The sequence below is a fragment of the Cherax quadricarinatus genome, chromosome 9 (genome assembly GCF_038502225.1).
Source record: "Cherax quadricarinatus isolate ZL_2023a chromosome 9, ASM3850222v1, whole genome shotgun sequence".
In the NCBI taxonomy this organism is placed as follows: domain Eukaryota; kingdom Metazoa; phylum Arthropoda; class Malacostraca; order Decapoda; family Parastacidae; genus Cherax; species Cherax quadricarinatus.
The window spans coordinates 13,186,094-13,202,851 of record NC_091300.1 but is presented as its reverse complement, the minus strand read 5'-3'; the positions used below and the strand labels follow the sequence as shown (position 1 = coordinate 13,202,851).

At 41.2% G+C, this 16,758-nt stretch overlaps 1 protein-coding gene across 1 annotated transcript in view; it reads left to right on the top strand.

The window, feature by feature from the left end:
• LOC128686232 (uncharacterized) overlaps positions 1–16,758 on the top strand; it is a 71,159-nt gene that overhangs the window by 5,011 nt on the left and 49,390 nt on the right. The window lies entirely within an intron of this gene.

The window sequence follows — 16,758 nt, the reverse complement described above, 5'->3', positions numbered from 1 at the left end:
AACTAAACTTCACGCTGAATTTCTTGCCTTCCGCTAAATTCCCTGCTTCTCAAGCTAAATCCCCTGCCTCTTATTGGAGCTGTAATGAACCACTTTATTGCAAATGTACTCTACCAGTATAATTCTGTATTCATCCCGGATTTCAAAGTCAAGTGATAAATCACTGTACTCATATGTAGTATGTAGCCTTGTCCTAGAATAGTGTTAATTGAGTCTTCCTCTTTATTAATAATAGAGTAGCTCTGTAGAATGTATTAAGAGTATTGGATATTGTTAAAACTCAGTTGGGGCAATTAAGTGGAGATGATGTGAAACCACGAAGACATTCGACAAAGAGAAGACCAAGAATTGTACTTGAAAAGTGAAATCATACAAATATAAAATAAATTGTGGGATGATTGGGCGTCGTGCTAAAATAGAAAATTTGAAAACATGTTAAGTGGCCCAGCAGGCAGCACGATCGGTAGCGTTTTGGGAGCTGAAATTCTGAATCTACACAAGCGATTGCAAAATCGTCAACACATAAGCATGACCAGATACTTGTGGGAAGAACGTAGGCAGATCCGTTGATACCTATCAGAAATAACGTAGTATAATGTAAACTTTGCCTGGTGGGCTATTGTTACACCTTGCGTCATTATATACTGTAATGCGACAAAATTAATGAATTCAGAGACAACTCACTCAGAAATATTCAAGAAATGTCAGAGTATTTTATCCACTGGTTTATTACAAACCATTCTGGAAAAATACCTCGACTTTGCTCACTGTCAATGAAGCATTACCACTTTTCTTTGTGTATGCGTGTGTGTGTGTGTGTACTCACCTAGTTGTACTCACCTAGTTGAGGTTGCGGGGGTCGAGTCCGAGCTCCTGGCCCCCGCCTCTTCACTGATCGCTACTAGGTCACTCTCCCTGAACCGTGAGCTTTATCATACCTCTGCTTAAAGCTATGTATGGATCCTGCCTCCACTACATCGCTTCCCAAACTATTCCACTTACTGACTACTCTGTGGCTGAAGAAATACTTCCTAACATCCCTGTGATTCATTTGTGTCTTCAACTTTGTGTGTGTGCGTGTGTGTGTGTGTGTGTGTGTGTGTGTGTGTGTGTGTGTGTGTGTGTGTGTGTGTGTGTGTGTGTGTGTGTGTGTGTGTGTGTGTGTGTGTGTACTCTCCTATTTGTACTCACCTATTTGTGGTTGCAGGGGTCGAGTCCTAGCTCCTGGCCCCGCCTCTTCACCGGTTGCTACTGGGTCCTCTCTCTCCCCGCTCCATGAGCTTTATCATACCTCGTCTTAAAACTATGTATGGTTCCTGCCTCCACTACGTTGATCAGGCGCTGATCCACCAGGAGGCCTGGTCACAGACCGGGCCGCGGGGGCGTTGACCCCCGAAACTCTCTCCAGGTAAACTCCAGGTAAACGTAGGATATAACTTTGGTATAACTGTGTCTAGCATTAGGAATAATATTAGGAGAGAAGTAAATAATGAAGATGATTGTTATAGGAATGCAGTTAGAAGCCTGAGTAGATCTATAACCCACTATGATAACATGAACGTAGATAAGTATGTTTATGGAGCAACTTGCAATGTGAACAGACTGACTGATGTTGTAGTGGCCAGGCTTAGGCTTGGTTACAAGTACTTCTGGCAGTTTGGGAGACACACAGATGATGATCAAACTAAATGTAAATTATGTGATCAGGCATATGGTCACTCTCTTGAACACTATGTGCTTAATTGTCCACTTATTGAGGAATACAGAGACAGTATAATAACCTATGTGACATGTCAAGATATCTTATTAATGAAAATAAGATACCAGATATACTAAGCAAATTTCCTAAATTTGCTTGTAACAGATAAGTGAACTATAGATATGTAGATATAAATCCATATGTATTCCTGTTAACCCTTTGGGGCCTAGTTCCTAGGCCTTTTGTGTATCCACATGCTCTCGCGCTACCGTCCACAGGATGGATATGGGGTGCACAATAAACTAGCCACTTCGGTGGCAAAATCTAAATCTAATCATCAGAAAAAGTCACAACAACAACCCACAACTTATAACCACTTTTTCGGTATCTCTAGTTCGACAACAACACCCACAACACCCACAACACCCACAACCCACAACACCCACACCCCACAATTTTTCTCGTTTTAACTAATTTCACCAGAAAAAGTCACAACAACAACCTACTTATAACATCTTTTTCGGTATCTCTAGTTTGACAACAACACCCACAACACCCACATCCCACAACACCCACAACCCACATCACCCACACCCCACAACACCCACAACCCACATCACCCACAACACACACAACCCACATCACCCACACACCACAATTTTTTTCTCGTTTTAACTAATTTCATCAGAAAGTCACAACAACAACAACCCACAACTTATAATCACACCTTTGAATAACCTCAAAACACCGTTTGAGTACTCCCAATTACACCACTGAATACTACTAAAACACCACTGAATACACTCAAAACACCACCAAAATCACCATAAACTAAGATCAACACCCACATCCCACAACACCCACAACCCACAACACCCACATCCCACATTACCCACAACCCACATCACCAACAACCCACAATTTTTTCTCGTTTTAACTAATTTCATCACAAAGTCACAACAACAACAACCCACAACTTATATTCACTTTTCAACAACTCTAGTTCGACAACAACACCCACATCCCACAACACTCACACCCCACAATTTTTTCTCGTTTTAACTAATTTCATCAGAAAAAGGCACAACAACCCACAACTTATAACCACTTTTTCGGTATCTCTAGTTCGACAACAACGCCCACAATCCACAACACCCACATCCCACAACCCACATTTTTTTCACGTTTTAACTAATTTCATCAGAAAAAGTCACAACAACAACACACTTATAACGTCTTTTCTGTATCTCTAGTTCGACAACAGCACCCACAACACCCACATCCCACAATTTTTTCTCGTTTTAACTAATTTCACCAGAAAAAGTCACATCAACAACCCACAACTTATAACCACTTTTCAGCATCTCTAGTTCGACAACAACACCCACAACCCACAACACCCACATCCCACATCACCCACAATTTTTTTTCACGTTTTAACTAATTTCATCAGAAAAAGTCACAACAACTACCCACAACTTATAACCACTTTTTTCGGTATCTCTAGTTCGACAACAACACCCACAACCCACAACACCCACAACCCACAGTTTTTTTTCTCGTTTTAACTAATTTCATCAGAAAAAGTCACATCAACAACCCACAACTTATAACCACTTTTTCGACATCACTAGTTCGACAACACCTACAACCACCAACACCCCACAACCCACAATTTTTTTCTCGTTTTAACTAATTTCATCAGAAAAAGTCACAAAAACAACCCACTTATATCATCTTTTTTTGGTATCTCTAGTTCGACTACATTACCCACAACCCTCATCAATTACCAATTTATTCACAATTTTTTTCCCCTTCTTTTTACTGAATCTTAAATGCAATACACATTCCTCTTTACATTACTAAAATTCTAATAAAATCCTCTCCATACCCATCTCCTTGTATCCACATAAATTGATATTATACTCGCATCAACTAATCTCACTACCCAACTACTGAGACATGTTTCTACACCCTCCATTCTTTTCCAATATATCATAACTTTTCAATTCTATAATTTCTTTTTAAAATATTTACACATTACCTTTATTTTCAGTAAAATCTCCCCATATTTCTTTAAATTTCTAATACAACCCTCCCCCATACCCCTCTCCATCTCACCCGCATTTCTTCACATCCACTCACCCATCTCCCAACACACCTCTTCTGAACACACAAAAAATCACATTTCACATCCACAAATGTATCTCATCACCCATCTCAAATCCACTAAAATCACTGTAACCAAGATATTCACAAAACTCTATGACCACACACACACACACACACACACACACACACACACACACCTCACTTTACTTTGAACACCTTCAAAACACTCTCATACATCATTTGAGACCACCTTTTCTCAATATCTCTCATCCACAACCTTTATCATCTCACTACAGAACAACCCCAAGATTACTTCGAACACTCATAATCATTTGAATACTCACATAAACACCTTTGAACATTTCCAAACAACACTGAAGCACTTCCAAAATATCATTTTGATTACTCCCAAATAAGATTTATCATCTCTAATTTATCTACACTTACACATTTCATTAACTGAAATTACAACACATCCACCATACTACTCCCTCAGTCTCCAGACTTTACAACATTAACACAAAAACTAACTCAGACACTTATGACATGAGACATTTTACCAAAACTAACACAAACACATATCCGTTATATCTCCAATATCTAAGATCACCACAATCAAAGACGTTTACCAAATTCTATAACCCCACCACTAAGATCACACATTTTTTTTTTTGTACACATTCTCTTAAAACATCATCATAACGAAGATCACTAAAACTATCTATACTTTTACTAAGATCACATAACATTTTGTCTTCTCTAACTCACCCACCAATTCACATTCTCATTCACACTTACACATTTCATTAACCGAAATTACATCTCATCCACCAAACTCCTCCCTCATTCTCCAGACTTTACAACATTAGCACAAAAAAAACTAACTCATACACTTATGACATGAGACATTACCATATCTAACACACTGACTAACTTTGAACCAACTCTGAACACCACTGATCATCTTCAAAAAACACCATCAAACACCTCCGAATACTCCCAAAACACTACTGATTACTACCAAATCACCACTGAATACTACCAAATCACCGTCAAAATCACTAGAAACTAAGTTTAACATCACCATCTAACATCCTTTTTATAGAAATCCCCTCAAATCACTATAACCAAGAACTCCCTCCCCATTTGGCGCATAAAAAAAAAAGCATGAACACAAACCTAATACGCAAACACTTAGTACATGTTCACCATCAACTGAAAACATATCTTGTACACACACATAATCTAAGACAACCACCAACTACAATCACCCATGTTCACTTACCTCAAAAATCACTAATATCACAGAAAACACTCATTTTTATAAACATTTCACACAAAAAAATCATATTTGACAATATCTAAGCGCACTCACCTCACTACCACCAACACACGATGTCACACCTCACAGGACCGACGAGCTCACCTCCAGTGACGTCACACTCCCATTGTGTTACTTGGTGGTTGGTAACATCACACCCAACCCACCTTGTTTCAACCTGTTGTACCCTACATTATCTAAGAACACTATATCCAAGACGATTACCAGATTTTATGACCCCACCACCAAGATCACAGAAAACACACATTTTTATAATTATTCACACAAAAATCACGATCACCAATTCCATATCATGTTTACCATCATCTATCAACACTCATCACCAAGATCACCAAAAATCTAAGATCATGCATCTCAAAACTACTATGATCACTGAAAACACTTATTTTTTAAACATTCGCACAAAAATAAGACATACACAAAAATACCACAACACTTCCACCAACATCTATAACATAACATGAGCACTATAACATATCACTATCACAAAAAAAAAAAATAATACACAGACACCCACATCTTATACATTTCAATCACAAATTTAAGACATGAGACATACACACCAAATCCAAGACATTCACCTCCAACTAAGACATACACATCTTAACTAAGACATACACCAAAAACCTATACTTAACACATTGCGGTATGAATATTCATACCGCATTTATGTTGCATATCACATTTCCTCATCCACATCATCCCTAAAACATCCTTCCTTATTCATTCCGTATATCTCCTAGAGTTGTTTTAACCCCGACGGCCCATCATGACATTAGGAGCCAGAGTGTAGTAGGTGGTGTTGGAGTGGTGATGGTTGCTCTGGTTCCTACGTCGTGATGGGCCCGTCGGGGTTAAAACAACACACACACACAGACACACACACACAAACACACACACAAACACACACACACATATACACACACACATACACAAACACACACACATACACACACACACACACACACACACACACACACACACATACACACCAGGAGCTTGGACTCAACCCCTGCAATCTCAACTAGGTGAGTGCACACACACACATATACACACTCATACACAAACACACACACATACACACACACACACACACACGTGGTAATGCATTATTTACAGCTAGCAAAGTCAGGGTATTTCTCCAGAATGGTCTGCAATGTACCACTGTGGATAAAATACTTTGCCATTTCTTGAACACTTCTGAGTGAGTTGTTTCTAAATTCATTAATTTTATCGCACTCCAGTACATAATGACGCAGGGTGTGATAATAGTCCATCTGGCAAAGTTTACATTTCGTTTGGTCTACATCTGGTGGTGGGGATTTAACCTGCCAAAGATACTTGTAACCCAGCCGGAGCCGGGCGGTAGTGACATCCAAGAGTCTGCTTATTTTGTTGGATGCACCATAGACATGGGGCTCCTCCTGCATGATAGAATGATGATAGATGGACTGACTGGTGTCAATCTCCCTGAGTCTTAAGTCAATAAAATTCAGTTGAAGTTCTTTTCGTATTATTGCTCTCAAACTACTACCTGACAAGCCAAGATTGTAATCTACTCCCTCTTTGAAAGCATACAGCTTAGCCAATTTATCAGTTCTATCATGCATCTGAAGACCAGTGTGAGATGGAATCCACAGCATGTGCACTCTGACTCCACTGTCCACAATCTTACCATACTTATGTCTGGCTTCTGACACAAGCATGCCACAATTTATACTTAACGAGTTGAGAGCATTTATGGATGACAGAGAATCAGTTACAATTAAACTGTCAATCTTAGATACATAGATGCATTTCAGTGCAAGGAGTATGGCAAACAGTTCTGTCTGAAGGGTAGAGGCCCAATTATTAATGCGTGCTCCAATTTCTTTAAGAGAGCCATCACTCTGTACGACAACAGCAGCACTACCAGCTGCACCAGTGGATTGGTGAACAGAACCATCAACGTAAATAATTTGCGAGAGTGTGTGCTGTGTGACTAAGTTATCAATACAGCTCAAGGCATCATGTTTGGCTTCAAGGCGAAGTTTTGGTTGTGATTTAAGAAGTAGTTTGGGGGGAAATGGAGGAATGGTAGTTTGGAATGGGGTAATATCCCATGGAGCGGAGAAGTGCCGCTGTTGCCTTACTTGACATAGATCATGTATCTGATTCATGCGGAGGTGATTGCAGTTTTTTCGATCCATCTGGAGGAGTGTTCACCAGTGCTGAGGAAAGTTTGGAGGGCTTCTGTGCAGGGGTTTGAATGGGCTTGCCTGAACATATTAATCCCAATTAGGATATTTCTTTCAGTAACACGATCTCTGATGCTTGGAATATCAAGTTCTTTTTGCATATTTAAAATTTTGGCAGTACGAGGGCATCCTAAAATGATCCTCATTGCTTCGTTCTGCAGATTTTCCAGCCCTCTAAGCTTCCAGTCAGACACAAGAACAAGTAGTGGCGCAGCATAATCAACCAATGATCTAATATAAGCAAGATACATCATTTTCACAATTTTAACATTAGCACCATACCTGGGGTGAAACCCAGCCACAACTCTAAGTGCTCTTAGTCTTTCTTTGTATTGACGACAAAATCTTGTTACAACAGGTCCAAGTAGTGGAACCTCAAAGCCTAGATACCTGTATCTGCTTACATATTCTATAAGAGACCCATCATGCAACTGGATCTGACGAACTGTGCCTCTCTGTCGAGGAGGACGCCTATTGAGTATCTTTGTTTTATCAGTAGAGATTATCAACCCCAGGTCCTGACACGAGGCTAGTACATGATTAAGAATGTTTTGGGTGTTGGAGAATCCGGTGGTGTGAATACAAGAAAGGAATATAGAATAAGAATGGACCTACATAAATTTAGAAACCTCATATGCAAACCACTACACTAATCAGCACAGGTCTGTTGATACATCCCTCTCTTTATGAGAATACGTTCAAATTTTTTCCAATAAATTGCTTGCCATAAAAACATTGAACCACCTTGTTATAATAAATAGTCTTGTAATGTCAAGAAACATTACACCATTATCATAAGTTATACCATCTACCTAAGCCTAGTATTCCTACTACAATATGATTATCGTAACAAACCATAAATTTACCAAAAACCCACTAACTATTCTAAATCGTTGATGTACATATTTACAACGAATAAAAAACAATAAAAAGAAAATCCCACTCTTCTCATTCTAAATATTTCTGACGGTCAGTTCTCCTACATGTGCTAAACAAAGGAATTTTAATATAAAACATACTGACATATTTAACACATTCACATCCACCTTCAATTATAATAATACCTCCATTCAAGCAAGAATAATGCATTCACATGTATTAACTCGAGGAGTACAGAAAATTTTCCGTTAACAAATCTTAGCAATATTCATCATATTGCCTACTTCGATAAATACATTAAAAGGAAAAAAACTTAAAATATCAAACCTACCTATTTTCTAATTTACACCATTTAAGTTGTGCTTTACATAAGAAAAAAACTCTGTAATTAAACTGAAAATAAAGATCTTTTTACCATTTACAATTGAATCAAAATCATTAAAGACACCTATAACATATTTGAATCTCATTGAAAAATTTCATCATAAAGTCCTTGAAATGGTTTGTACATGAAAAATAATAATATGCAATCGTAGTGCAACACACTTCCAAATGATAACTGTGTAGTACCTGAAACCCTCGGGGCAATAACCCTATTGCCCCTAGATATCAAAACTCAATTATACATCCATAAAAACAACTCTCCATGCTCACTCTCCATTCTAGGAAAATAGCCCGTTGTATCCCCTTACCCACTTTGCAAATCCCATAAATCCCTTAATGTGAAATTTCTATAACCCTCACTAAAATCTCTCTCCCATCTCCCTCCATACACCCCTTTATTCCAACACTGTGTCCTATAAAAAGTTGCTGCCGACGCATTAATTCTTGCACGCACGTCCGCCTCCCTCAGCCCACATCATATTTATATAATCCGTAATCATATACCCAATCGCATTCTCAACCCTTTTATTCACCCCAGTTATATCTAAACTTAAAACCCTCAAGACCTGCAAACCCCCTCCCCGCACTAACCTTAAAACCTTACCCATCCAAACCCTTATGAGTTCAATACAATCGCAAAAATACACCGTATGATAAATAGTCGCCAATCCGCCACAATCCTTGCATTCCCTATCCTCTCGTATTCTCTTATAGAATAAAACCATTCCTGACGGCAAGATTCCATGTAAAAATCTATACACAACTTCTCTGACTTTAGGTTTTAAACGCAATTTGTTTAAACTCCCCCAAATATTACGCCAATCATACATCGGATAAACTCCTTCTACCGCCGCTACAACAGCCTTACCATCCACCCTATCAAGATTTCTCAATTTAATATGTGAAGGATCCCTCACGTTTATGAAGACCCGTAACATTGCCTCACCTATCATGAAGACCCGTAACATTGCCTCACCTATCATGAACTCCCTACCCCCCCACCACCGTCGCATATCCTGATGTATCCTATGAAGTCCGTCTTCTTTCGGCCCCCCCTCCCGCTTATAACTACGTTTTAAATACATATTTATTATCCTCTTTTCGACATCTATAAGGCCCAGCCCACCACGGCCAACTGGGAGTGTGACAACCGCTCTACTTAACCATTAGCTCCCTGTTCCCCAAATGAATCTAAAAACACTTTTTTGTAACCTTTTTAACTCACAACGAAGTATCGGAACATTATTGTAACATGCCATAGTTTACTATATAATAGCACATTCGTTGTAATCACCCTTTGTTGTAAACTTAAATTAGCAGCTCTTAAACCATTGAGGCGCTTCAGAACACTATCAACGATACGCACGGAATTTATTTGTTGTGCTAACTTGGTATCACTTACATAAACGATCCCACATATCTTTATTTGGTCCACCCTTTCCCACCTTTCAGCAATCATTCCTTCCTCACGTGACCCTTTTCCAAGATCCATATACTTTGTTTTCCCCGTATTAATCGTCATGCCAGAAGCCTTTTCAAAAACTTTCACTAACTTTTCTACCCGAAGCAAATCCATGTTTTCTCTCACCAAAATCGTCTTATCGTCGACACATCCAACAATGGCCGCTCCCCCACCCCTTACATTACCCATCCCACTTGCTTCCAATAAAACCCTTATCCCTCTATAAAAGGGATCTTGAAAACAAGCAAAAAAAAATGTGAAAGGGGCAACCTTGACGCAAACCCCTTCCCATCTGAATTCGATCTCCCAACCTCCCATTCACCTGCACACGCAAGGTTGCCTCCTGATACATTAATTTGGCCCATGATATAATTTCCGCCCCAAACCCCTGCCATCTCATGATCTTCCATAACGTCTCCCGTTCCACACTATCATATGCTGCCTCCCAATCTATAGCCAATACCCCCCCTCCTCTCAATCTTACTCTTTCTTCAATAAAACTTCTAATTATACCGTGACCTTCATACATAGACCTGCCCGGCACCCCATATTGTCCCTTGTCAATCACTTTGCCCAGGACTTTTTTTTTTTCTGTTAGCCAAGATCCTTCCAAAAATTTTATAGTCACCACATAATAACGAGATTGCACGATAATCTTTAACTGTTAATGGCTCACCTTTAGGAACTAGGACGACCACAGCCAACCTTTGTTGTTCCCCTAAAACCCCATCCTGCTTCATTATATTGAATAAACGTACCAAAAACCCCTTTAAAACGTTCCAGTTTTGAAGATAAAAGTCGCTGGGCAACCCATCAATTCCTGGCGCCTTACCTAATTGCGCCCCAGATAAAGCCTCCCAAGTCTCACACTCCGTTATCAGCCCTCCCAACATCTGGAGGAGGTTACCTGGAGGTTATTCCGGGAATCAACGCCCCCGCGGCCCGGTCCACGACCAGGCCTCCCGATGGATCAGGGCCTGATCAACCAGGCTGTTACTGCTGGCCGCACGCAGTCCGACGTACGAGCCACAGCCCGGCTGATCCGGCACTGACTTTAGGTATCTGTCCAGCTCTCTCTTGAAGGCAGCCAGGGGTTTATTGGCAATTCCCCTAATGCTTGATGGGAGGCTGTTGAACAGTTTTGGGCCCCGGACACTTATGGTGTTTTCTCTTAGTGTACCAATGGCGCCCCTACTTTTTATTGGCGGCATTTTGCATCGCCTGCCCAGTCTTTTACTTTCGTAGGGAGTGATTTCTGTGTGCAGATTTGGGACCATTCCTTCCAAGATTTTCCAAGTGTAGATTATGATATATCTCTCCCTCCTGCGTTCCAACGAGTACAAGTCAAGTGCTTTCAAGCGTTCCCAGTAGTTAAGGTGCTTGACAGAACTTATACGTGCAGTAAAGGATCTCTGTACACTCTCTAGATCTGCGATTTCACCTGCTTTGTATGGAGATGTTAATGTACAGCAGTATTCCAGCCTAGAGAGAACAAGTGATTTGAAAAGGATCATCATGGGCTTGGCATCTCTCGTTTTGAAAGTTCTCATTATCCATCCTATCATTTTCTTTGCACGTGCGATCGTGGCACTGTTGTGATCCTTGAAAGTGAGATCCTCAGACATTACTACTCCCAGGTCCCTTACATTATTTTTCCGCTCTATTGTATGGCCAGAGTCAGTAGTATACTCTGTTCTAGTTATTATCTCCTCCAGTTTTCCATAACGGAGTAGTTGGAATTTGTCCTCATTGAACATCATATTGTTTACCGTTGCCCACTGGAAAACTTTGTTTATATCTTCTTGGAGGTTAACCGCGTCCTCAGCAGATGACAGCCTCATGCAGATCCTAGTATCATCCGCAAAGGATGATACGGTGCTGTGGTGTATATCTCTGTTTATGTCTGATATGAGGATAAGGAATAAGATGGGGGCGAGTACTGTGCCTTGTGGAACAGAGCTCTTCACTATGGCAGCCTCCGATTTAACTCTGTTGACCACTACTCTTTGTGTTCGATTTGTTAGGAAGTTGAAGATCCATCTCCCCACTTTCCCAGTTATTCCTTTAGCACGTATTTTATGGGCTATTACGCCATGATCGCATTTGTCAAATGCTTTTGCAAAGTCTGTGTATATTACATCTGCATTCTGATTTTCTTCCAGTGCATCCAAGGCCATGTCATAGTGATCCAGTAGTTGTGAGAGGCAGGAGCGACCTGCCCTGAACCCATGTTGCCCTGGATTGTGCAGATTTTGGGAATCCAGGTGATTTGCAATCCTGCTTCTTAGCACTCTTTCAAAGATTTTTATGATGTGGGACGTCAGAGCTATTGGTCTATAGTTCTTAGCTAATGCTTTGCTGCCACCTTTATGGAGCGGGGCTATATCCGTTGTTTTAAGTGACTGTGGAATTTCACCCATGTCCAAGCTCCTCCTCCATAGTGTACTTAGGGCACACGAGAGGGGTTTCTTGCAGTTCTTAATGAAAACAGAGTTCCACGAGTCTGGGCCCGGGGCTGAGTGCATAAGCATGTTGTCAATGGCTTTTTCGAAATCTATCGGAGTTAGGGTAATGTCGGAAATCTGGCATACATTTATGGAGTTTTGAGGCTCATTCATGAAGAAATCATTTGGGTCGTCGATCCTCAGACCGATTAGTGGTTCACTAAACACAGAGTCGTACTGGGATTTCAATATTTCACTCATTTCCTTGTTGTCGTCTGTGTAAGTCCCATCCTGTCTGAGTAAGGGCCCGATACTAGATGTGGTATTTGCCTTGTTTTTGGCATATGAAAAGAAATATTTGGAATTTCTTTCAATTTCACTAATAGCTTTAAGCTCCTCCTGCCTCTCCTGGTTCCTGTAAGAGTCATTTAGCTTAAGTTCGATAGTTTCCACTTCCCTGGTCAGCGCCTCCTTTCGTGTATCAGATATTCTAGCACTCCTGAGGAGCTCAGTGACTCTTCGTCGTCTTCTGTAGAGGGAGCGTCTTTTTCTCTCCAGTTTACTCCTGCTCTTCTTCTTTCTTAGGGGAATATGCCTAGAACATGCTTCGGCTGCCAGGAAGTTGATCCTTTCAAGGCACTGGTTTGGGTCCAAGTCATTTAAGACATCTTCCCAACATGTTTCGTTTAGGACATGGTTTACCTGGTCCCAGTTGATGTTCTTGTTGTTGAAATTGTATTTTGTGAAGACACCTTCACAGGTACATGCATTCTGCTGTTCAGGACCCCTTTGCATGTACGTCTGGACTTCGATTAGATTGTGATCGGAATTAGTTGTTTTTGATATTCTTATGTCTCTTATCAGGTCCTCATTATTTGTGAAAATAAGGTCAAGTGTGTTTTCTAGTCTTGTTGGCTCCACTATCTGCTGGCTTAAGGTGTGTTTTTTGCAGAGACTTAGTAGCTCATGTGTGTGTGACCTTTCATCTGTGCTACCTCCGGGGATTGTTTCAGCTATAACATTATTTGCTACATTTTTCCATTTTGTATGCCTTAGGTTGAAATCACCAAACAGTAAGATGTTTGGGGATGGAGCTGGAAGGTTTTCCAAACAGTAATCGATTTTCAGTAGCTGTTCCTTGAACTGTTGGGAGGTTGTATCTGGTGGCTTGTATACAACCACAATGGCTAGGTTTTGGTTCTCGATCTTTATTGATAGAACTTCAACTACCTCATTTGTGGTGTTCAGCAACTCCGTGCAGATAAGGGACTCTTTGACATACAGGCCAACCCCCCCTTGTTGCCTGTTTTTTCTGTCGCATCTAAAAAGGTTGTAACCACTTATCCATATTTCACTGTCAAAGTGATCTTTTGTGTGAGTCTCTGTGAAGGCTGCAAACATTGCATTAGACTCCACTAGAAGTCCACTGATAAAAGGTATTTTGTTGTTGGTGGATGGCTTAAGGCCCTGTATATTAGCAAATATGAACGAGGTTGTATTCTGTGTTTGTTGGGGGGATTTTGTTATTGGCATCAGTAGTTGTAATTCTGGAGGGCCATGGGTGGCCACTGGCTGCGCCTCCAGTCCAACAAGGCTCCAAGGTGGTGGACTATTTTTGTTATTTCCTTCCATTTTCTTTTTTCGTTTCCTGCCACTAAAAAATCACCTGGAGTTGGGTAGTCGTAGCTACTATTGTTTGTCCCGTGGGGTCTGTGCCTCCTGGTCCCTTTTAGATGGTATGCAGGGCACTCGATGTTGTAACACTGCTTCTGGAGGACCGAGGAGTGGCACATTTTTGGGTGAAAGAAAGTACAGGAAGAAGAGCGACACACTCCTTTAGACAGGAGGCCGCTACATTTTTTGGGATGGTCAAAGTTGCATGTCCCATTTTTTTCCCCTGTTATTCCATGCTTACAGATGCCCCAAGCATAATATTTGCACAAATTCACCTTTGGTTGAGAATTGTTGGGAGGTGTGTTGTCAATTTCTGCAGGTTCTGGGACTGCACTATAATACTCAGTATCCAAGCCAGGGCCACCCCGTCCTGGATTCCATCTACTTTCCCCAGTAGAGGAAGGAGACTCCTCTCCAACATCTGTACTGTGGGCCACGGTCTTGTGCAATGATGGTTGTATATTTACTGTTTTTGTGGTGGTTTGGGTAGTGTCCCTAGGAGAGTCTGGGCTGGCAGTAAGGCTGGGGGCTGGGTCTGGGTCAGCACTGGGGCTGGGGGGTGGGGCTGGGGCTATGACTGTGATGGTTGCAGAAGAGTCTACTCCAGAGGAGGGCTCCTCTACTACATCTGTACTAGGGGATATGGCATTGGTAGCTGTGGAGGAGTCTTTAACTGAATCCAGATTTTCACAATGGCTGGGGGCTGGGTCTGGGTCAGCCCTAAGGCTGGGCACTGAACTAGCTGTTGTTTTTGTTTCCCGTGTTTTTTCTAGTGTGTATCTGCTTATTTTTGGGTCAGTTGTTGTAGACTGGGCATTCTCTGTGTTAGACTTTACTCCTCTCCTATCTTCCCATGCTCTATATATTCCAGGTAGACTATTCAATAGTTCCTCCTTTTTCTCGTGTTTATTGTTTATTAACCTCCTGAGTGCTTTCCTGATATCTATCCATAGTTCCACATCCCTGTTGCAGATCCAGAAACACCTATCTAGATAGATGTCATTTTTGGTTGCAGTGTTTATTCTTGCACAGGTAACATGATGTTTTGAAAAGCAAAGGTTGCATGTGATTCTAGATTGTTTCCCAAGAGCCTTTCCACATGTCCCACAGGTATACTGTACTGCCATCCTGCCTGTATCCTATTTGCAACTGGGTACCACAAGAGCTTGATCTTCACTTTACCTTTCAGCTCTGCACGCAGGTGTGGGTGTTATAGGTCAATACATGGGTATGTGGGATGTAATTAGCATGGAGACTTATTACCCATTAAAAACTTTTATGTTGTATAACATCATATATCATACATCCTACAGCATCTGATTCCTGTCGTGATCACTGCTGTTTATCTTGTCCTGGACAGTTATATGTAGTGGTGGTGGCTGGGTTTCGGTGATGAAAGGTAGTTCGGTGGTCAGTAGAATGGGGTATGGGTGCCAGTAGGGGGGGTGAGGACCATCCCTTCTGGTTGGGGTGTCGGAGGGGGAGGGTGGCGAGAGGATTTGGTGGTGGTTTATCCTTTTCCACTATCCAGTCACTGCATGTTCACTGTTTCCCTGCACATCAATCAACTATCTCTTGTTTTATTATTTCTACTATGGCTTAATACTTATCCAGTTTGTATCCCCACGTCTCCACTTTGCTTGGTTTGGTGATAAGTGGGTCCATGGTATGGGTACCAGCAGGGAGGGAACAACCCCCGCTGGTTGGGGTACGAAGGGGCGGGGGGAGAGGTGGGGGGATCAGTGGGGTGACCGTAAACTTGAGCAGTTTGTTCCCATATAATTACACCATAGCTTACACTAGCACTCGGTTTTAAAGGATTACTCTCATCCACAATTCAGTACACTATATCACTGCCTATTCAAATCCTTTTTCCTCGTTATAACACCTGTATGATAGTTTACATTTCTTTGTCGCCTCTGGCAATAATTTTCCATTCGCTATATTCCTTATATGGTATGAGGAACAGTCCTTCATGCTTCTTCAGCTCACACTGCACAAACCTACCGATTGACTGCAATGCAATTTCACTTATTCCAACACTTTGCATTTTCAATTTAACCCAAGCATCAATATACCCACTCATACCCTCCATCGTCGTCAACACCTGATTCACTCTATACCCCTGCATATCTACCTGAACATTCAACCCCATTAACTCCATTGCCTTGCGACGTCTGTGTTGATTCCTCAACACACACGCCGACGGCCGATCTCCCCACAAAACCTCTTCGATTCCACCCTTAAGCCTTTCCCCATCAAACCTTTCGTTTTGTAAATTTCTTAGTTGCTCCTTAATTCTTTCAATTTCTATAACAGGATAATTAGCATTCGCTTGTACATAGCAGTCGCGCAACTGCCCCTCTAAATATCGTTGGAAACCATGCTGTAACTGATTACATCTCACCCCTTGACTAATATAATATTCCTTAATTCGCTTTTTGGCTATTGTTTCCCACCAATTAACCAAAGCCACATCTCCAGGTGCTTCAACCACTAGGCGTTCCCACATATGCCCAAAAGAC